The sequence below is a fragment of the Solenopsis invicta genome, chromosome 4, assembly GCF_016802725.1.
Source record: "Solenopsis invicta isolate M01_SB chromosome 4, UNIL_Sinv_3.0, whole genome shotgun sequence".
NCBI lineage: Eukaryota > Metazoa > Arthropoda > Insecta > Hymenoptera > Formicidae > Solenopsis > Solenopsis invicta.
The window spans coordinates 22,694,407-22,718,113 of NC_052667.1; the positions used below are offsets into that span (position 1 = coordinate 22,694,407).

The 23,707-nt window shown below is 35.8% G+C and overlaps 1 long non-coding RNA gene across 1 annotated transcript in view; it reads left to right on the forward strand.

Annotated features, from left to right (window-relative positions):
• LOC120357666 overlaps positions 1-21,540 on the forward strand; it is a 58,931-nt gene extending 37,391 nt beyond the window's left edge. Inside the window, exon 3 of the long non-coding RNA XR_005574682.1 lies at positions 20,267-21,540. This is a non-coding gene — a long non-coding RNA (uncharacterized LOC120357666). The remainder of the gene's footprint in view (positions 1-20,266) is intronic.
• Positions 21,541-23,707: the final 2,167 nt, after the last annotated feature.

Genomic DNA, 23,707 nt, shown 5'->3' on the forward strand with positions numbered 1-23,707 from the left:
CGCGCATTTAATCAGGAGTCTAAAAAATATACGTTGTATAATACAATAAATGAATGCATCAAATTCTTTATATATTTTAGTGCAAGAATTTTTTTTATAATATATTTTTATTGTCATATTTTTACGAATTTTTTATATTTGAAATTTATGATTTCTATAAAAATATTAAACTTTTTTAGATTTTTTTTAGTTTCCTTTAGAAATTATAGAATAAAAAATTTTTAGAATTTATTAGAATTGATTAGAAGTCGTATATATAAATTTAAAAAAAAAATGTAACCTTTTTCATATTTTTTTTTATTGCTTGGAAAGAAATTCTTTTTCTGTTGTATTGGGATCGATCGAGTAATACACAGCACGGCTGACAGATGGCCGCGACAAGTTCTCTTTAATTAAAAAACTATGTACAATAGAATAAAAGGCACTTTATGAAATTTTTAAGTGCTTTAATAAAATGAAAATGAAGCGATATTTTGAAGGCTTATGTTACTAAGTTAGCATGAATACTGTGTCTAATAGGGATAAAGTTACAATTTTCTAAATATTCTGAACTTACAATTTATATTGGTTCAAACATTCTTATTTAAGTACTTTAGATATTATATTGATCTGAAAGAATCTGAAAAATATTCGGTTTTTTCCAAATATCTTCTTATTATTTCTGAAAAGTGTTCCAATTTGTGCAAAAAGTCTGAAAAGTCTTCTAAAAAGTTATAAAATTTATATAGAAAAATTTTGAAAATAAATTATATAAAAAATTCTGAAAAAAATTTTTACTACAGTTGAATTTTCATCATGTCAAAGTGATGGGCTTTATAAATACACGTATAAAATGTGCGTACGATATATTCGATTTTAGTAGCGCAACTGTGAAATTATATTTTATATTAATGATATTAATTTTCAATTAAATACGCCAATTATATATATATGAGAGTCAAACAAGCGTGAAGAGACCGGCAAACTTACTCTCGTCGTTACCGCATTGCAACGCACTGTCAACGGCAATAAAACGCATTTAATGCGATTATAACGTATAATAGGCTGATTAAAAGCGCATACGAGGGGCGAGGGGGGGAGGGGGCAATATTTATCGTCCAGCTTTTGGATTTTCATGCGGGCGGAATTTGCGCGCAATTAAAAGGCGTTTAACGAAATGTGACGCGTATGTACGTGTCGCTAACGATCGTCAGCGATACGAGGCATCGGGGGGCGACGGTGTGTGCATTTTAACGAATCGCAACAACAAACGCGTCGGCGCGCGTCATTACGCGAGCGTCCTGGAATAGCGGCTGTCCCGGGTATCGAACGAGGGAGACGAATCCGCGAGTCTCTTTGACGGCGGGTTTGATTTATGAGCGGCCTCTTATCGAAAAACGTTGTTACTCCTAGAGAATTCGCGGATCGGAAAGCCGTGTTTCCCCGCGGCTCCGCGGGGAAAATGGTTTTAACGCTTTTCCCATTCTCCCACGAGCCTGCTCCGTCCCTCGCGGCGCTGCCGTGGCACGACGTTGACTTTATTCAAGCGATCGAACTTTTTGCAGTTTTGGCGGGACGCCAATTCCGTGGGAGAAATTAACGCCAGATTTACGAGGTGTTACGAGAATGGGATTTACGTATTTGTTAATCCGCCGCATCCTCGTATCGTTATTACGCCCCTCGGCGCGATATGTCTCACTCGCGCCGCGATCGTTTAGGTATTTTCGCCGCGCGCATTCTTTTCACAAAAATAGAGCATAATAGCCGAATATCGATTGGCGTTCGGCGCAATTATCTCGAGAAGCGTAATTATCCGGCGGTACATTACCCGTGGCACGGGACCCGTGCTCAAAGCACACATTTTAGCAAACATTCGTGAGTCGTAATTAGTAGAATTGCTACGGTTATTACTCGCGATAAGATAGGACGGCCATGATCGCCGAATCCGCACGATCGATCTGACGTTTCATTACGTTGAAACTTGGAATATTTTTCGTTGAACGTTCCAAGTGCTCGCGCTATCGCCGGCACGATTACGCAAATGAGCGTTATTTCTTAAACGGTCGATTTGTTCGGGCTGACGAAATTCTATTTGCCCGAAACTCCATTTGTCCGCATTAACGCATCATCGACCCGATAAGGGGGTTGAATTTCGTGCGGTGTGCGTTATCGATCTGGCCGCCCTTTATAATGAAACAGCCGCAATACCGCAACAAACCCAAACGCAAACCGTACCGATTTAACGTCGTGACGCCTTCCTTATCGGAACGGTAACACGGACTTTTCCCTGTCTCGAAAGTGGAAGGTCGATCCGACACTGATTCCCTCCCTCCAGCTAGCCCAGCCTCATGAAAAATGAGAAATGATCATTGAATTTTTATCGCGACGTGTTATTTATGTTTCCCTATTCTTCCAACGTATAACTCGATTCGAAAGATATCGAAATGTTTTATTCAAGGCGTTGCCCTGCGAGAAGATGGAGTTTCTGTAATACATCATCGTCTAACGTAAAACACTATACAACAATATTATACGAGGTGTCGCGCGCCAAGACATTCCTAAGTTCAACTGTGGCCCCTCAGGATCAGGAATACTTGAAGTTGAAACATTCGAGTGAACTTTCGATTACGACTTGCATATTGAGAACTAGAGATATCATTTTCATTTGACATTTGACACTAAATTTAAACGATCGCCATACTTCATGTTATCATTCGTAAAAATGATACGCTTAACCTGAGAATAGTCACCTAGTTTTTCGCATAAATGATTACCAGTTTCTATAAGTGTTTGAGAGATCTTTGTATATAGGTTAATACTCAATATTTTCTTAAAAAAGTAAAGAAAAATTAAAAAGAAAAAACAGGTCGAAGTCTCGACCAGTGATAAAGACTGCTGTACCCAGCTTCGGTTTCTTGCTGCTGGAGTACAGAAAACATTCCAGGTGACTGCTGCCAGTGGTATACCTCATCGGAGTCGGGCGATAAGTAATAAACGCAATGCAAAAAGTACTCACCAGCCAATGCGTCTCTGTTCCGAATATTCCTCTTCTCTCTTTTGTTGAAGTATGTATTCTTGGATGCGTATCCTCATAGCTCTTTACTTATTTCACACAATCACACAATCACTTATCACTTGAATGATATTATACACTTGCACTTGTAAATGAAATAGTATCTCAACCCTTTTGTGCCTAGTGGGACATACATGTTCCAATTCTTCAAAAATTCACATCTTCATATTTTCCACAAAAATAAAGTTAGCAAGTTTTTATCAGCCTCGTGAATATAATAGAACACTTCACGAAAAAATAAACACATGTGAGTTTCACTCCTTGATTTGTATAATATGCTAAATATTTGTTAAATGAGATAAAAGTGAAAAATGGATATGTCTTCCAAAAAATTAAGATAGTGAGTTTTTCCTGAACTCATTTTGAAGATCAATATAAGGATTATATAAAAAAGTAGTTACTTAAATTTTAAAATGGCTGATTTTGAAATTAAATAGCGATAATGGCTTAATTTTAATGTAATATAAAATAAAATAAATTTTGTTGTATTTAAACAAGATGGTATTAAGTCGTTACATAAGTTAGTTTGGGTTTTTTATTTTTTGTCAATGAAACATTTGTAATGTATTGCAAAAAGATAAAAAAAAAACCGAACGAATTTATGTAACAAACTAATATGCAAATGTAAATTTTTGAAATCGCTAATGACGAATCTGTAATAAAAATTTTAAAATTAATAATGACATTATATGGTAACTAAAGTGCTAAATTTTATTGGATTTTTATCCGCACTATGGTCATTTTTAATTTTGAAATTATAATTATTTTTCAAATTTATAATCAGTGACTCTAAAAATTTTTAACGCATGGATTAGATAATTAAGTATTTTTAGAACAAAAGGCAAGAAAGAGTAAGTTTAAGCAGACGGGAAACGCATTTCATCTATTACTGTTAACAATAAACAAAAAAATTGTTGAAAAATTAAAGTACGATGGAGTTGTAGACTTCTACGAATCTTCGTCGTTCCTATCAGGAAATCTGTGGCGAGATCAATGTCCTTTGAAATTCGGACGGATCGACACGCGCAGCCGATGGGAAACGATCGTCGCGGTGAACCGGAAGTACATTCATGTTTGCACGTTCGCCGACCGCACGCTGCTCGCTCGTTGATTACACAGTTTTGCGCTCCGCGCATCCCGTGGAAATCTCGGTAATGCATTATGAAAATTATGCAAATGCCGTGAGTACAACGCAGTTACGCGGTTAAAAGGATAATTTTCGTGGTGGAGCCAGAGAGAATTGCGATACCTTTAAGTTGTCGCTGCGCACTTTGCTCTTCTTTCCTTCTTTCTTTTCTTTTTATATACGTCGAGTCTTTTTATATACTCGTAATTTTTATTCCAACTAATGAATATTTCTGTACAAAATCTATTATGACGTATACTTTGGCAGCTCTTAGAAGAATAAAGAAAAAACAATATTGATAATAATAATCATAAGATAGACGACGAGAGAGAGAGTTATGTAACTCGTTTTTCCTGATCCTTGCGTCAGACTTTCACATTTTTAAGACTTCACTGTAGTTTTCCTTAGGCGCGTCGGTGCGTGTTATGAACAGGTATCGATTACCCTATTTCTCAAACGATCGGTCTCGATACCGTACACCGATTTCTCTGACACGCTTCCGCGGCCATCATTCACGGCTGGAAATTGATCCGTCGTAGCGCCGCTGATCGCGAAGACACTGTTTACTCAGCGCAGTTGACAGGATGTATTCTGTCCTCATATCCGATACGAGGCTCGTGCATCACGCATGTGCAGATATGAGCAAATTGGACTTACTTCCGCGCGTATATAACCCGTCTATTCAGGAATTCATTACGGTCGATTCTACGCTTGCATAAGGTTTACCGGATATGGGACCAACTCTCTCTCTCTCTCTCCCTCTCTCTCTCCCTCTCTCTCTCTCTCTCTCGGAGGGCCATCGAGTGTATCAGGTATTTCGAGCTCATCGAAAACAGTCTGGATCTACTCTCTAATGCATGGCGAAGCGCGAATACGGATAGATAAAGGATCGGCTGATAAGGGCCTCTTGCGAATCGACCGTTGATGAAAGGGTCACGAATTTGTATTTTTTTCCCTTTTTGCAATTTTCTCGTCGCTGCTTAGAATAAAATATATCGAACGCCACAAATACGTTGTATACCTGTGTTTAAGAATAATGTGTCATGTTCAGTAAAAGAATATACGTTGCACGTAGAAACGTCAATTTTTCTTTTTGCGTTAATAAATGCACATTTATGAAAAATCGAATTATGTTGAAAAAGCAATGGTTCTCTCCGTGGATGATTATTCGAATTCCACGTAAATTGCGGATTAAGCCCGGCGTCCCAATTCTCGTCCGACGTTTGGCTGATGTCTGCGAGCTATATTTGCGCGGCTGTGTAGAATCGGGCTTAATGAATTCCTGAATGGAAGGAATGCACGGCTTGCAGGTACGGTCATAGCGAGGAAGTACGAGATTCGCGCCTGTACTACACAGGGTGTGCTAACAATCACGAGCACCCCCTTAGTTATGGACTCCTTGACGAATGCGTAGTCGTGCTTTCCTTGGCAGAAACTGTCGGCTGGAGACCAGCACGGGGTGTTATGACGCTGTAATTTTCGACATTAAACATCCCGGCCATTAAAGCCGGAGTTAAAGTTACATTAGCCCAAGGCCGAAACTTGAAATTAACCGAAGGGGAAGATTATTGTTACTTCTTATTTGTTCTTTTAAGTAATCGTCATTTTAACGTGTTACGTATGTATGAAATGACGTGTTCTATACACACGATTTCCTTAAATATCATCCAGCGCAGGAAATGAAAATAGATGGATATTATTCATACTTTTCACGCACATGTCATAATATTATATTGGATAATACGTATATTATTAAAACTGTAAGTTGAAGCATTAAAATATTTCATTCTTTCATATTGGCATATATATTACTTATAAATGGAAGACGTCTCTTTTCATGAAACTGCGAGTGGTGTGTCAAACTAAAAAGTATTTAAAATAAAGACTAAGATATCCGAATTATTTTAGCATAAAGTTATAATTTAAATGAAATTTTTTACATTGCATCAGCCCTTCTAATACATTCTTGTTGTTCTTATCATTAATATTTTTGATTCTTAATAAGATTCAATTTTAGCTGAATATTATGTCTATGCACCTACAAATGACAAGCGTATTGATTTCCGCTGAATTCCAGTTGTTGGAGCAGCTTTGGCGCCATTAACGTACGACGAGATTTTGCTTTATCGATCTCTGAACCCGGCCTTTTGCTTACTAACTCCCTCTCCCTCGCATATTCGTTTTTCTCTTTCTTTTCCTTTTGCAACTTTCCCAACTATGAAAAGGCCAAGCCTTGTGTTACGACATGAGTGTGCAGAAAGTTCCAGGATAAGTACTTAGCATAAGAATCGTCTTCCGGAAACTCGTTTGGTCTAAAGCTTTTTCCCTCAAAAATAATCACGAGACATACACTCTCCTTTCTTATTGCCATCATCCCACGTTTCCAGAATTCACGGCTTTCACAAAAGCCAATAACTCGTTTTTAACAGACGTGAATTACAATCTTTTTCTCTTTCCGTCGAAATTTTGTTCCACGCTTTTATTTTGTTCAACGCTATCAACAAAGAATTTTTTTTCGCACACTTCTCTCGTACGTTTATTATTGAAATATTAAAATATAGAAATTGAATTGCAAAGATACTGAGATAGAAAATTACGTTATCAAAAAGTGTTTTCCCACTTCTGTTTCCTTCCAAATTTTTTGAAATTTTTTGTTATGATACGTGCGCATCATAAGCGAATCGTATATAAATTTTATATTGATTTTATATATATTTTTTGAATGTGTAAATACAGTATATTAATCGTACAATTGCAATTATTTTTTTAAACAAAAAATTTATGCAATATCGACGTGTAACGACTAATACACATCTTTCTGTATATTCAAGTGCACACCTAATCGCTGAAGGTAATTAGCGATCTATTAAATGATGAGGAATAATTCGCGATAAAACGCGACATTACACTTTGCAACATTTATTTTTTTATTATGTTTGTCGGCGCGCTGCGTCAGGATTTCTTCGTTCGTCCGCATCGACGAAACCATTAAAACTGTTGGAGCGTTGTGCGGAATTTATAAAAGTGAAAAGGCTGTTTCAGCGAAGCTGTTAAAGCCGACTTAACGTACCGCCTTCTCTCGTATAACCCCGTGGAAACCGTTGCGCATAAAACTGCCGTATACACGCTGGTCGGTCATGTCGTTTGGTTTGACGGTGATTCAACGACACCCTGTATAAGGGATATAGGACGGTGGTAAATCGTCCGCGACCCCATAACCCCGCGAGGATGAGCCTGGCGACACGAAAAAGATTCTCTGACCCTCCGACTTCGCTCTCAAAGTCGATATCGGTGATCGTCGTAAGGAGAATACGTCCTCTCACGCAAATATATATTATCATGCATACATGTCTACTTTAAAGACGTCAGCAAGAAGAAGTAAAATAGACTTTTAAAGCTTATATAATTTTATCATTCTATTAGATGTCTTTTTGTTATGTTGAAAGAACGTCTTTCGTTTTCAATCGTTTTTATCTCCTTGTATGTTAAACTGTTAAACAATTTGTGTATATATATTAATAATACACAACTGTACGTATAGAAATTTTAATTACTATACACAACTTGTGTATACATGTTAACACAATATTAACGGAATAAAAAAGAAAAAAGTTTAATACGAATGCTTTAGAATTTTAAGATTGTAAGATCATCTTGTGCTCCATTATATTTTTAGAAGACGATTTGATTATATCGACCAATTTTTTGTCTAACACTGTTTTTAAGAATCGCATGTTTATATACATTCGCTGTGATAATAATTCAATCGCAAAGTACGCGTACGTGTAATCAAGATTTGGATAATGAGAAATTTGTTTTCATAATTAATCGGTCAGTTATCTGATAATGTATTGGCTTAGTACGTTGCGTAAATAATTGGAAATTTATTTACATAATTGCATGATTACAAATAGTAGGAATAATAGTCGCAAACATGTAGTTGCAGTTATATAATTATCGTGTAATTATTGTAAGTAGATTAAAAAGATTTCCATTAATATTGTAAATCATTGTCATGATGTGTATATAATTTCAAAAGATAGAAAGAATAATGGAAAAAGAGAGAACAAGTATTCTTCTCTTCTGTACATGCATGCACGTGTTAATGTATCTGAATAAATGCGCATAAGTTTCCCACGAGATTTCTTGGAAGAAAATTTAAATTTTTGATCTTAATTTACAATGCAACAAATTGAACAAACAGTACGTTGAAGGTGGATATTGAAAGAGTTTTTAATTTATATAAATATACAGTAGAAATACTTAGAACGCAATGAAGTAATTTTTACTTTTTTCATAAATTTAATATTGTCAATAAAATCAGTACTGAATTAATGATAATAATATACCAAAAAATGATTTTATTACATCAACAAGACGTGATTGAGGGCGTTTTAGTGAAATCAAGCAGAATTTCTGGTTATTACAATATAATAAAACTCGAGAGTTTATAATCAGAACGTTTGATAGACTGGTAATTTTTACAAGACTTCTAATTTGTCTGTTTTTTAACAGACTTACTAGTTGAATCAGATTTCTAAATGATACAAAAAAACTTTTTCTTAGTGCAAAACATCAGAGATTGCAAAATGTGATATAATAGAATATATTTTTTTAATATTTTTTGATTATTTTCACAGACAATGTCTTTTAGGAAACAAGTTTACCCAGTATTTTGATCCTTATTGCATTTAATTTAGCTTTTGCAAAACTTTTTGTTGAAATATCTAAAAGTTTTTTGATATATTTTCAAGAATCGGTACGTGTGTGCTTTATCTGTTTGGTTTTCAATAGAATTACACACATATTGTTTTTAGAGATTTTTATATACTTGGCGTATGTTTCTTACTTCTCTGTTTTATAAAAGGACTATTTTTCAATTTTCTCGTAAAAGCATTTGGCTCTTCTTATATAAGAGACGGTCGCCATTGTGTATATTGCGCAACGAGTGGAAGTATCTCTGAGTGAGTTCGACATTAGAAGCGGTGGCATCAAGACTTTTTCCTCCGATGGTTAAGAGAACCGGTCGTTAAAGTCGATAAAAATTCCGATTGATTGAGGGCACATTGAGGTCTTTTTCTTTCTCCTCTTCACATCTAATTTCCTTGCCATCGTCTGACGCCATTTGTCATTAAATTCTCTTTCAACCGACGCGGCGCCCGCCGCCGCGCACAAGGTACACCCAGGCCAGCATGTGCCAAAATGTTTAATCGATCATATTCAATTAAATTATAACGAGGTTGAAAATATATATCAGCGACAGGATTCGACAATGCGACGCGTCGCTGTTTCAGCTGCATTTACAAATAAGGCAATATTTTCAACGCAACCGATTTTCATTTGGAAATATTAATTTTGTGTTGATAAATAATATAATATAAAAAAATTAGATTGCGACAGTATTTTTTTTTAATTATTTTAAAATGATTTTAGCTGTAAACTTACGCTTACAACTGCGCAAATTATTCAGCTAATAAGGTATTTGGGTTGAATAAGACCGACTTAATTTATTTCATTTTTAAAAAGTTTTATTTATAGAGAAATTGAAATATACAGCGTATTTCAATATTCTCATAAATAAAGTTAAAGTGCAGTGTATGTTTTAATATCTCCTTAATAGAATTTTTTTTAAATAAAATAAATTATAAATGGACCTTATATTCAGTTCCAGGTAGCTCATAAGACATTTCCGAATTCTCGTGTCATTCGCGTTAAATCGCGAATGTGCACATGGGATAATTAATAGAAAACACGTCGTACCTGAATGCGTAAAGGTTGAATCATACATACGCGGTAATATTAATGTCCCGCGCTATTTTGCGGTTGACGCGCACTCCACGTTGTAACGTCGTAATAACGCGAATTAACTTTATACGCAGCGTAACGCGAATTACACCCGCGCGGTATCGCGGGTGCGTGCGAGCGGGCGGGCGCGCTCGCACGTGAGTTTGATTTACTTTTGTCTAGCTGTGGAGAATAATTTAATTACAATTTCGAGTGACGGAGGCCCTCGGCCTGGGCGCGCACGAAATACGTTGCGCTCACCGCTCCACTAATCTCGCTTAATTAGATGTGCGGCAGGCGACGGGGATTGCCTCCGAGCAACTCTGACTTGCGTAAAACTTCGCCGGCGCGCTTCGCCGGGTTGACTCGATTATTCGTTTGTCGTCGCGTGCGAGCCGGTCGCTGCGAGTAAACTTTATTTTCGCGCCGCGTCGCGCCGAGGTTCGCCGAGATATCCGCAGTAGTACGCCAGACTATAAAGTCCGACCAAAGTGACGAGGGGCAAATAAAGAAAAAGCGGTTTCCCCGTCGTACGCGAGTATCGTTGGGGAAAACTGTTCCTTGGAAGTCTATCAGACGCATTGTTGGACTTAATTGGCTTGCCAGCAACGTGATTTTTGTTCCTATTCGCTATTTGGCTTGGACGCTGCTATTACATATTCCAGTAAGATCCGTTATATAATAAACATAATTATCTGTTTCGACTTTTTGGAATAATTTTACGCAGAGAACTTCTTTGTTTAAATTGATCATTTTAACGCAAGGAAAAGAGATGTAAAACCATTTATAAATAGGGTAATTGTTGCCAGTTTTCCAGTTATAGTATTAGAACAAAAAGCATAAGAGTGTTACGTAAAAGTGTTTTAGTGTTAAACTAAGACTATCGCAAAAACATAATTAAATGCGTGGCAGTAAATAGCAAAGCATAGATAAATGCGGCAGTAATCGGGAGAGGGAAGCACTCAGAACTGCCAGTTTCATTCTAGTTTTCATTTTTTATATCTTTTATTTAATCAATCATCAATTTCGAATTAGTTGTTTTTATTTTGTGTGCATATTAAAATTTTTTCTTGACTAATGTGCGCGCGCGCGCGCGTGTGTTGTGTGTGTGTGTGTGTGATAGAAAAAAAGTTTTATTAAAAAACTAGCATATCAACTGGCACTGCTTGAGGAAAAAATTACTAAGTTTTAATAAATATTCGAATAGTACTAATGAAGTATTTATTAAATGTAAATATTTATTTAATACAAGACCCATCAATTTAATTTAAATATTATTTTTTCTTAAAAAATAAATATTTGTGTATCGTAAATAAATATTTCATTAACACTACGATATTTGAATAAATATTTATTAAAATTTAGGATTTTTTTCTCTCAGTGCAAGTGCATGAAGCAGCAGTAATTGGCACAGTTGAATCAAGATTTTTTTTTTTTTTACACACAAATTGATCCGGTAATGACGGATGGAACAGTATTTCTAACTTTTTAGCACACCATTGCTTTCACAATAGGCATTGTAACTTGCATTCGATCGTCGCGCAATGGAAACTATAACGATCGTCCTATATCGAATTCACGCGACAGTCAATGGGCGTCGACGGACGTTTCATTTCATTAGTAGTTCGTTAATTATTAATGAATTATAACGCCCCACCGGCGGCGTGTAAGAGCACGTGTACGTGTATCCGGCAATACGCGACGACTCGGCGCGGCGCTCGTTAATCGCGTCACATCGCGCGTCCACCGCTAGAGCACAAAAGCCACGGTGTGCTTACCGCAACGGCGAATTTGCAATGCAAACGTAAAAATTGCAAACGACGCGTCGTTACGAGGCATCGCGGCCGCTTGTTTACGCTTATCGCCAGGTAGTACAGACGCAACAGTAAATGTTTTTTTTTTTCCTCTCCACCTCTATGATCAAATGGGTCAATGTAAATATATTTTTTTAACGACACTCGATGCTTTATGGTTACTGCGCTCGCTTTTTCAAATTCTTAATTTAATTCTTTACTCTCCGTCCGCGATTTTTTTTTGTCTACTTCAAGTTTTTTCTATTGCTGTAAGTTTTTCAAAAAATCTGGAAAAATGTAGAGTTACTTTTCAACATCTCCGTTAGATTTTTAATTTTTTTTAAATTCAAATGTTGAAACATTTATTCAATAAAAATTCTCTTTATTTCGGGAGATATTGAGAATGAAATTTCGCTTGTGCCAAGAAAAGATCCAGATTGCAGCTGAGGGGAGTTGAAGTCATTTAAATGATAAAAATTAACGAAGATACAATCTAAATTAGAGAAATCCGGAGAAACAAAGCTTTAGTTTTAAAAGTGTTGAAAAGGATCTCGTAACACAAGTGCTATATTGCTGTACTTAAAAATTTGATTTTTATAAAATTGGACGGCTCCGAAACTTGTTGCGTTTTGAGTAATTGATACAAGCCTACGTGACGTAATGCGATTATTCTTCAAAGAATGCGTAATGCGCTCTTGAAAATTGCGCGGGTCTTTTTCAACTTTAATCACGAGTCGGATTGAAGAGTAAATCCGATCGTGGTTTTAACGACGTGCCCGTTGAAATGACAGGTGAGATTTTGCACATGTTGTTCTCAGCCGATAGTAACATCCGGGCTGACAATAGTTACTACCTATTTTGACACGCCGAACGAATATTTCTCCGGGTATTGTTTAAACGACGTTTGTACCGTTTAAACCGCGATGCATGTAATATCACGCTCACGCATACTACAGCACTTTATAAGATATTATTTGTAAAATAAAAGAAGTATGTGTAAAATAAGCGGATTTATTTTATTGTGAAAATTGAGATGTGGGAAGTATCTTGTTATAAAAATTATTTTATCATTGAAATAATATCTTTCAGTATATTGTTTAAACGACGTTTTTTTTTGTCTGAAACGCGACGCATATTAATATTAACGCGAATGCGCTCACCACAGAATTTTATAACATATTTATAAAATATACGAATAATATTTATAAATTAAATAGAGTTATAGATATTATTGTTAAGGACATTTTTTAAAACATTAAGAAAATTATGACAAAATTATAAATTGTTTAATATTGCATTTGAAAGTAGTAGAAAAAATTTGGTGGAAATTTTCTATTTGGATAAACAGTTATTTTAATAAGAAGTAAACATCTGTTCTAATGAAAATATAATTAACAATGAAATAATGAAAAAAATTTTAATTGTTTTATTTAAGTATTTTAAATATTCAAGATGATTTATGTAAAGTTTCATTGCAATGAAGAAATCAGTTCTGTAACATAAAATTTATTTATTTACAAAATAACTAAACAAGCAATTACAATAAAACTTTGTATAAATCATCTAACATATATACTTAAAGTACTTGTACAAAAAATTGAGATTTTTTTTAAATGTCATAAAAAATAATTTAATTTTTAATAACAGAGTAAACAAACTATAAAAATATACTAATAAATAAAAATTGAATTTTATTCATACAACCATCATATAACATTAACACATTTCCAAATTTTATTTACTTTGCAGGGACCGTGTGTCCGATACATCCTTAAGATTTATACTGTTTTACAAGAATTATTTTGGTATCGCGAGCTACGCAGTATTACTCTGTTAAAACAGATTATAATCAGCCGCACGAGAAAGCGACTTTGAAAATTAGTGCGATTGCGTCAACTCAATTATTAACAACAATCGAAAGTCGGGATATAATCGTAATGCACGTCCCGGGAGATTGTCTGGCTCTATCGCGGTCGTATCTACTAGTCAACTGGCCCTGAACGAAATCCCCGCTGGGCGGGGAAACGCATCGAAATTAACAGCGAGGACTCCTGGCTGCTTCTAGCCGGCAGACGTATTGGATTTCAATTATCTTACGCGCGATAGGCGTGCTCGGAGAGTATGTATGGGAGAATGTCCTGAATAATGTATGCTGCGAGGGCGACAGAAAGAGCGACAGACCGAAGACGGACGCGCGAGCGACGACGAACGATGGATGGAGAGACCGTTTCCCCCGGTTTTATTACGGCCATTTTTTTTTCGCTCTCCGCGCTCGATATCAATATTACCATAACTTTACATTCGTAATTGGTTGGCATCGAGCCAGCGTGACGAAGCCACGCTCCTTTTTCCTACGTCTCTCTCCGTCCTTTCCTTTTTCAACTTTTCTTCGGTCTTCATTCTTTCCTCGGTTTGTTCTCTTTGTCTATTTCTCTCTCTCTCTCTCTTTGAATCCCACTTTCTCTACCCTTTTCCTTTTTTTTCTTCCCTCACTACTATTCACCCTATCTCCCTCTTCTGCTTCCTCTGCAGGTACCGATTCAGAGGACCGCGACCCTGCGCGCTGTTCGCTCATTTTTGGTCTTTGTTCGTGACCCACGCTATTGTTCCCCCGAACAATTGTCGCGTCCGGCTTAGGTGTCCAATGACGATCGGCGACCGCTAAGATACGTGAGACGGATGCTTAAGTGGCGCCCGACACGTTCGTTGGCCTCGCTCGAGCGTACGTGAATCGCGAGGGGGCAGAGAAAAGAGCAGCATCCCATGAACAGAGATGATCCTTAAAAGGCCCTCACGTCTGCGAGAAGAATAACGATCTCCTTCGTGTGCTATGCGAGACAGGAAGTGCTCCGACGAAGTACCCACTCGAGTGTACGATACGTACTTCGTAAACACTCCCGTCACGAATGGCTTCATTGATAGAGAGAAGTTAATAACCGCGATCGTACATCTAACGAGTATAGGAGATCGGAATATTTTATTTGACTTTTAATTATTACGTTAATCGGTGTAAAAGGTTTTGGAAACGTTACGTTCATTTGAAGCGCTGTAGAGAAGAGAGAGAGAGAGAGAGAGAGAGAGAGAGAGAGAGAGAGAGAGAGTAAAAGAAAGAATAGAGTTATGAAACAGTGCTTTAGCTGTTGCATCGTTAAAATAGCAATTGCAATTTAACTAATAGCAATTTAACGAAACTATTCTTAATAAATTGCTTCCGCCTAATAATTCTGCTAAAATTATCTCTAAATCACTGTATAATGTGGAAGCGATACCTTGGGATTCCGTATCACCAGCGGATTCCATAATATCTTCTTCTCTACTGGAAAATATGGTAGTCGGAAATTCCCATTTCCGATCGCGCGCGCAAATGGCTTTACGATAGGTCTCCCTGGACCGTCTTAGTACATAAGTACCACCGGCGTGGGAAGATTCGCCGCGTAACCTTACGAATTTCCGTACCCTAATTATATATTATACGTAATATAGAGTGGCCGTAAATATGTTGTGCACAGGTTGATTCAGATTTCAACGTATGGGACATCTTTCATTAATTCGAATTCAAGTCTATCTTGGAACGTCAGGAGGAGACTGATGGTCCTTAATCGGCGATTGCCGAAATGGAGGAGTTGGGCTGGCAAATTTGTAGAAGTGTGCAAACAAATACACTATGACCTGATTTCTCTGTTTAGTTTTAATTTGTTTCTGTTTTAACGAGTATCCCAGAATTGATTACAAATATTACCTGCTTGCGTTTACATACATAACTAGAAATGTGAAAGCTTGTGACAAATAGTAATCTCTCTTGGGATTAGATTAGAGAGTTAGCGCCAAGAGAGAGTTTATCTCAAATTATCCAAGTAATCCGTAGATGAAAAGCGATTCGTTGAATATGAGATACTTCGTGCGCAGTGCTGAACGAAAATATTGAGACTGCGTGCAGTTGCTGTAAAATAGTAAATAATTTTTGAAGAAAATAGCAGCAAGTTGCTTATTTCTACAAAAAGACTTTTATTTTATATTTTACATTTGATAAAACACATTTAGTATTAATAGGTAATACGTTTGAAGGTGAAGATTTTTCGTAGCTGTCATTACTATTTCTTGCAAATCAGTTACAAACTAATTTAAATGATAATAAGAATAAATATCAAGATTTTCCAAGTCTCTTCTTGGAATAAAAGACGTGATACTGGATGTTATTGACATAAATACACAATCTAACAATTGTGCGAATAATTTTGTCTCTCTTTAACTTTTTCTTGTAATTACATCCGTTTATGTTAATTTTTATAACATGTAACTGTGTATAAAAATAAAAAGATTAATTATTTCATGAAAATCAATATTTTACTGCTGTTTTCTTTAAAGATATAAGCCGTTTTATAACGGCAATCGTATCGTGCCAATTCTTTTCAAAACTGTGTTATATATTGGATACTACATCAAATACATACGCAGATAAACATTTGCTAGTTATTATGAATTATCATGATTATCATACTACAATTCAATGTTTATATTGTCTAATATTGTCTAAACAATACTAAAAAAGAGTGAAAAGAGAAGGGGGAGGGGAGAGGGGGCGAGAAATGTAGATACACATGCAACTCATAAATCTAATGTTGCAAAAATACACATAGTAATGGGCTGCTTATCGAAGGTAGCACATTAATATCGCGCAAATATTACGAGTATAATGTATAAATATTTACTTTAACCGGAAACTCGTGCAATTTATGCCGTAGGCAAAAAACGCCGATCGTTACATGTAGAATGTAAAAGACTGCATAAAATTATCAGAGACGACGTAATTAGTTGCTGTTTACATATTCCTTGCTGCTTGCACTTTTGTAAGGGAAGAGGAGGAGGAGAGAGAGAGAGGGCGAGAGAGGAATTGGGATGGGAATCTGACATGAACCTACCGTAGGCTGACTTAAATGGATCGCTGTGCTGTACATCGGGCGCAAGCAAATACGAAATTCAAATATAGATTCCGCAAACAGCAACTTCTGTCTGACGGCAAAGGTTAATTTACTGATTCCCCATCTTTTGCTCAAATTCAAGGTGTGACAGAGAAAAGAAAAAAAAGATGAGGATCTATTAAAAAAGTAATATCGATATTTTTTGTATATGCAAAAACTGATAACCTGAAAAAACCTGAAAAGATGCCATAATTTTCTCATTATTCTAATGGCATTTTATAAAGAATATTGTTTACACTTTTTTAAGTATTATAATACTACAATTAAAAAATGGATTTTATAAATTATTTGAATCATGTTATTTGTGAGCAGGACATGTACATTTATTACATTATTAGTTTCGCGATGTATTTATAATTAGCACTAGTGTATAAGTTATCTCATTTTTCATCTACTAAGACTTTTGTGCAAACTCTTTACTACAAATTCAAGTGTGTAAAACGTGTAGTTACTTTTTATGCATTTGTATTTTTTATGCATTAAATTAAATTTATGCGTGTATTTTTTTTACGTCCTTAGACGTGTAATTTAACATTGATACGTTTAAGCGTTTAACAAGTACAAAAATTACACGCATAAATTTAATTTAATGCTTTAAAAATGCAAATGCGTAAGAAGGTGACTAGGTGACACACTTGGATTTGCAATGTTTTTATTACTGCTTTCAAAATTGTATAAAATAATTTGGTTACACTCGCACAAGCAGATGGATCTCTGATTTGGTGAAAAGACGCGGCGCGAGATAGAACAGCAGGACGTTATTAAAATGATATTAGTCGTATAATTAACGGGAGACACATCGATAAACTTGCAACGCGAAGGTGTAACTGATTTACGACGACTTAAGTGCGTACTAATCGCTCGAAATCTGCGAGCTGAAAGCGGCAGATCGTTTTGCTCGTTTCGCGCGCAATGGAATACACCCGATAAAGTCGTTTCGGGCCCGATCCATCTTAGTCCGTTTGCAATTTTCTCGCGTGCCTACGCCCTCATACGCCACATCCGGGAGAGTAAACCGCGTGAAAGCCGGCGAGGGAGGATTGTACGGTTCCGCAGTCGACCCCGGCGATCTACCCCTTTCCTCTTCACCCCAATCTCTCTGTTTTCCACGCGACTCCGTCATTTCGACGAGGGGGAGACAGAGAAGACCGCCCGCACTCGCGACGCGGACCCGCGTGCTCAATGACACCAAACAGAACAATTTGTCAATGCCGCACGCAACGTTTGTCGCCGTCGTTTACACGATCCTACACCTACATATACACACACACATACGCGCGCGCGCGCGCGCGTATTTATGCGTTCACGAGATCGCGCGTTATCACCGACGCCGTTCAAGGGCGCTCCGCGTTCGTAACTGAAAATAATGGAACTTACGACAACGACAACGTCGATCAGGGAACAACTCGCGTGTAAAGAGCTTAACACGTTGCGTGCTGTGACGTATGGTTACATATTATTTTATACGCGCGATTTATGGAAATCTGGAAATTGATAGCGTATCTTAATATCAAAAAGCTCGAGAGTGAAATCGGGTAAAGAGAGAACACAGTGAATTATTACATGGAGTATAAAATATTATTTTCCCGTGAGCGAGGAGGGAAAATAAAACGAGTTTCAAGTTTGTCATGTTTGAAATAAATTCGTTTCATATTGTTTATTAATAATTGGAAATATGATTGAAAATTCTGCGATGTGTATTACGTTTTGTCTGCTGAAAGTATCGATAATATTTATTCTCAAGGTTAATTAATGTATAATTAACACGCTAGCTTACAATGACGTAATGTAATATTAATATTAATTATGTTATTATTCTATGTAAAAGTAACCATTAATGTCCAGGATAATATTATGTGATCCATTAATTTTATAATTGAATTAGTTTATAAGATTCGAAAAAGATTCGGAAACGTGCTTAATAATTTTATTTGAAAGATATAACAAAATTTAATTAATATTTAAAAAGGAAAACACTGAACATTTTTAGTAACTTATGCAGCTTCAAGTTCATCATTTACCAGAACTACTCATTTTCCTCTTTATAAATTGGCTCTTTTGTATCATCCTTTAACAACCGGTGTGAAGTTAACGCCCAACTTTATAAGAAACAAAAATGCTTAATACAGATCGATTGTACTTCGTTTGTACCTGTTTGTACTACCTTATTTTCGTTTGTACCCCAAGGGATTTGGACATAAAAAAAATTGAAAAGCGTAAAACTGAAAAGCGCTGTATTTTCGAACCCTTCAGGTACAAACGAAAACAAAAGAGGTATAAATGGGTACAAACGATGCTCTTTTGAATGGCATAAACGAAATTTAAAAATTTGTTAGCTGGACGCTGGCCATGTTTTCACTCTCTTATAACATTTTCCCCTTGAGGTACAAACGAAAAGAAAAGTGGTGCAAACGAGTACAAACGCAGTGCAATCGATATGTAGTAAGCATTTTTGTTTTTTATATAATTGGTCGCTAACTTCACACCGCTCCTTTATCACTGCCCAGAACATATCGGAGAGTAACGAGTAGAAAAGTGCAAGAATACAAACGGCATTGAAAATATAACTTTCCAAAATTAATTAATTTGTAATTAACACGCCAACCTAAAATAATATCGTGTAATATTAAGATTAATTATATAATTATTGTATTGTAAAAATAACAGTTAATGCCCAAGGTAATAGTTTGTGATTGACTCATTCATTTTATAATAAAATTAATTTACAAAGAAACGCAGGACCTTTTTTCAAACAATATCTCACGTAACTGCAAGTTCGCCTTTTGCTATCATCTAGAGAGCTATTTATTTTCCTCTCCACCTACTGCCCTATCGGTCCGCTCCTTTGCATCATCCTTTGTCACTGTCCAGAAAATGTCAAAGAGTAACGAGTAGAAAAATGCAAGAATACAAACGACTTCTTCGACGAGTGCTCCGGCGACGGTCAGTCTGGCGTTGGCGTTTATAAAGACGACAGCTGTCCGCGCGTTAGAAAGGACAAGAGTAAAAATTGAAGGGGAGGAGGAGACATAACAGACGCATCAAAGCCGAGGGATGAAAAGCTGTCTGCTAATATTATTCTATCATTTCAGCGCGATGCACTTCGATTCTAAATTACACCGGATATTTCAATGAAAAGTTGAAATATCGAGTTTGAACGATACGATTATTTTATACCGGAATGGATTAGAATAATCTTGGAAAATTTTATTTCGATGTAAGATAAACGCGATATATTTTTATGGGTAGTATTAAAATTTTTTTAAATCTTGATTTCTACGCCGTGAATCATGGTTGACTGAAACTTGAAAACGACTTTTTAGCATTACTATAAATTTCTACGTTAATTGCATAAATTGACAACTACAATGTATTATTTGCTTATATTAACTGACCCTTTTTTTTTCAAAGAGTCTAACTGTTCACTTTTTGCAATTTTGTTTTTTGATATTATTTGAACCAATTCACAAATTGAAAGCTAAAACTATTCTGCTGGTTTTACAGGCACTTGCAAAGTTTGATTTATTTTCAGATTGATCAATCAACAAGCTAGCAGGGGCGCGGTAAATTGGTGCAGCGGCTGAATCAGAGCTATTGGCAAATTAGGTAAGCTAACTTTAATCCGCTTTGCAGTTCTGCACACATTTGACATTCATCGACGGAGTAACGTAGGATTAAAAGGCTATTATGCTAAATACCTGAAAATTAATCATGGTTTATCATGAAAAGTCTTAAACACATACTTGTGAGACGCTTTAAATGTGCTGCTTGATAAAACTATTGATATTACTACTGATTGTGAGAAAGACGCAATTGCCAGCCATTCGAGTTTTTTTTTAAAACAAATATGTATACGTACATACGATTGAATAAAAAAGTGCAGCCATGTATTTTCGTTCAAAGATTTGGCGGGCAAGGAAACCTCAGCAAAAATCTATAAACATCCTCGAAGTTGGACGAAGTTTCGCCCAGGGAATTTAGTTACTCTCTTCGCACTGCAAGAATTTACAGCGATTAAAACGTTTTCATTAGGTTTATTCAATGCCATAGAATTTGTTTACGGATAACATAAGCCATCAAGCCTGAGGCTAGCGATAGGGGCAGTCGGTTCGTTGATTTGCGCCGACGAAATTCAAATATCTTCTACCGTTGCATTTGGCAAACGTTCTACGTAGTCTGTTCGTAGCCCGGGGCTCATTCGCCAATCACGGTGCGCGGTACTTCTTTTTTTCCCCCTCTTTCTTTTGCCCGCTTTCATACGTGCGTTCACCATTCTTTCTGCCGCTGCAAGGGAACATCACCGCGTCTCTAATCGTACGATGTTACAGTTTCCGTTTTTCTTCCCGAGTTCCATTACTCCTCGCGATCCCGCAAAAATCGCGAACGTTGTATTCAGGCAGAATCAGCGAATCATTAGAGAATATGTAAAGAGGTAACGGTTTTCATTAGGCAAGGATTAAATTTACATTGGAAGTCTCGACCACATGATTCAAGAAAGCGTTGATTCTGATTTCCTTAACAAATTAACTCTGTTAATTATTCGGAATATTATTGAATTCAGTTACTGTTGGATTGCTCTAAGGACTCTCTCGCATTGATTTGTGCAATCTCGCTAGGTCGCCAATTCAACGGAACAAAAAGTAAAGACTACAATAAAAAAATGTTTACATATTTTCTGTAATAAATATGAAATATATGGAAAGTGAAACTTCAACGTAAGGAAGCGACGTAATTATTATGACAAATCTAATTTTGTTCTTGTATTTTACATTTTTTTAAATATATAATTGCATTTGCATAATATAAAATTATAAACAATGGTGTGTAAATCTTTTTCATATTTAATATTTATTAGTAAAATGTTAAAAAATTTATTTTGAAAAACTGCTTGTTATCCTACAGTACATCTTTCTCAGCCAGTAGTAATATCAATGATTTCATCAGACAGAGGATCTCTCCGTTGTCATAGTTATGCTATAATTGGAAAGAAGAACTGCAAAACAACAATTTGATAAAAATATCTATTTTGCATTTTGTCTTAATATATTTATATGCATTTTACTGTTTATTATATTGTTTTATTATACCTTATATCGAGATAAAAACAATTTCATGTAGTCCGTAAGGTAGTTCAAATCCAATAACGACGTAGAAAGTTAATATAGCTAATGTTATCTATGAAAAATGTTATCAATGTTAAATCTATGAAAAGATAGTATTCATATACACACAGAACCATTTTTTTAATAAATTTTATTTATTTTTTAAAAATGGGTCATTTGGTCATGTTCATTTCCAGGCATGGATACCTAAATCGGATTGCGATAGTGTTCTATTTTTAGTTAGGGATACATCGATAAAAATTGAAATCGATAGTATCAGCAGAAAATGGATATTCACCAGTTTTCATGCTATAGGAATTCGCGTAATAATGTGTAACGGTGCACATATGACGGTTGTAACAATTTCATTTAACGTTTCTTGCAACAGAATTTTATTTCGTTGCATGTTAAACATTGTTAAAATGAATCATGGCATCAATTTGTGCTCATAATTTATTTAAAATCGAAAACGTAAAATGCATAAATCATTGAAAGCCATTGAGATCGAAACAAACAAAAGGATTAATAGTGGAACATAATGTACTAGATACGTTAACTATAATCGTCATTATTTTTATATTCTTATACAAATGTAATATTATTACGTGTGAATAATTTACGTTGAGTTTAGGCATTACTCGAATGATTTATCTATCAATTTAATTGATGTAACTGTTAAATAAACTAGAAACATTTTTAATCATAATTGTATATAAATTTTCCAGCAATCAAACTTGAGAGCTTCATGATAAAGAAAGAGAAAATATTATACTTTAATAATCATTATTTTTTTTTATTTATTACTTATTTCCAAGGAATAAATCTTTATAAATTATAGACTTTTTCAGTCATTTTGATGGCAAATATTTATGGAGGTACATGTAGGTTTATGGACACATTTTTTTATGGCAGACTGTTACCCCATAGCACTTGTCGAATAAAACATGAAAGTGTACATGCATTTATTCGTTTCTTCCTTACGACGAATGTTAAGAGCATTTGTAAAAATCTGCTATAAGAAAAGAATGGAGGAATGTATTTTTATGATCGAAGCTGCTGAGCTCGAAGATTTTGTCTCTCTAGAGTTTGAATTTTAGAATTTGAGCTTCGTGGATCCCCGATGCGTACGCAAAATGATCTTATAACGTGGCTAATATTCATCAATGCACGATCGGTACGTCGTTATTGGCGCACGTACGTCTCCAGGCAAAACAGCAGGTCGCTCGGATGAGCAAATAAATTTGACTGTAATTAACAGCTGAGTTTAGTAAAGTTATTATTTGGCCTTACGTACCGGGCGATCGAGTACGAGCACTGCGACACGCGCACATATTTATTATACAACAACGGGGAGATTATAAATTGTTAAAATAAATATATATCTCTCGTCCCACGTACCTCGTCTTCATATCTTCTCGCCGACACACGCGCGTTGTCCGTGCTCGCACGATAGTTTTCCTCTCTACTCTATCTCTTTTTTTCTTCTTTTTACGGCCGTCATTACGAACTCGCGGAAGCAACTCGATGTTGCGCTGCTTCGTAGGTCGCCGAATGGAAAAATTCACTTTCGGAGAAGAAAAGTCATACGTCATTGACATCGCACAACGTATCTTATCTACGAAAAGAACGGTTTTGCTGAAATATCTAAAAATTTAGCCAGCTACAGATCTGAAAGTCATTATGCTGACCTATTAAGAAAATTATGTATGGATTTAAGCTGGTCGCTAGAATGCTAGAACTTCCCGCAGCAATATTATCATTCTTGAGCATCCTACATAATTATTTTGATGGTCCAACAAGTTTATTTTTCAGTTCAATATTTAGTTGAATTTTTAAAGATTTCAACAAAAGCATTCTTGTACAAATTAATT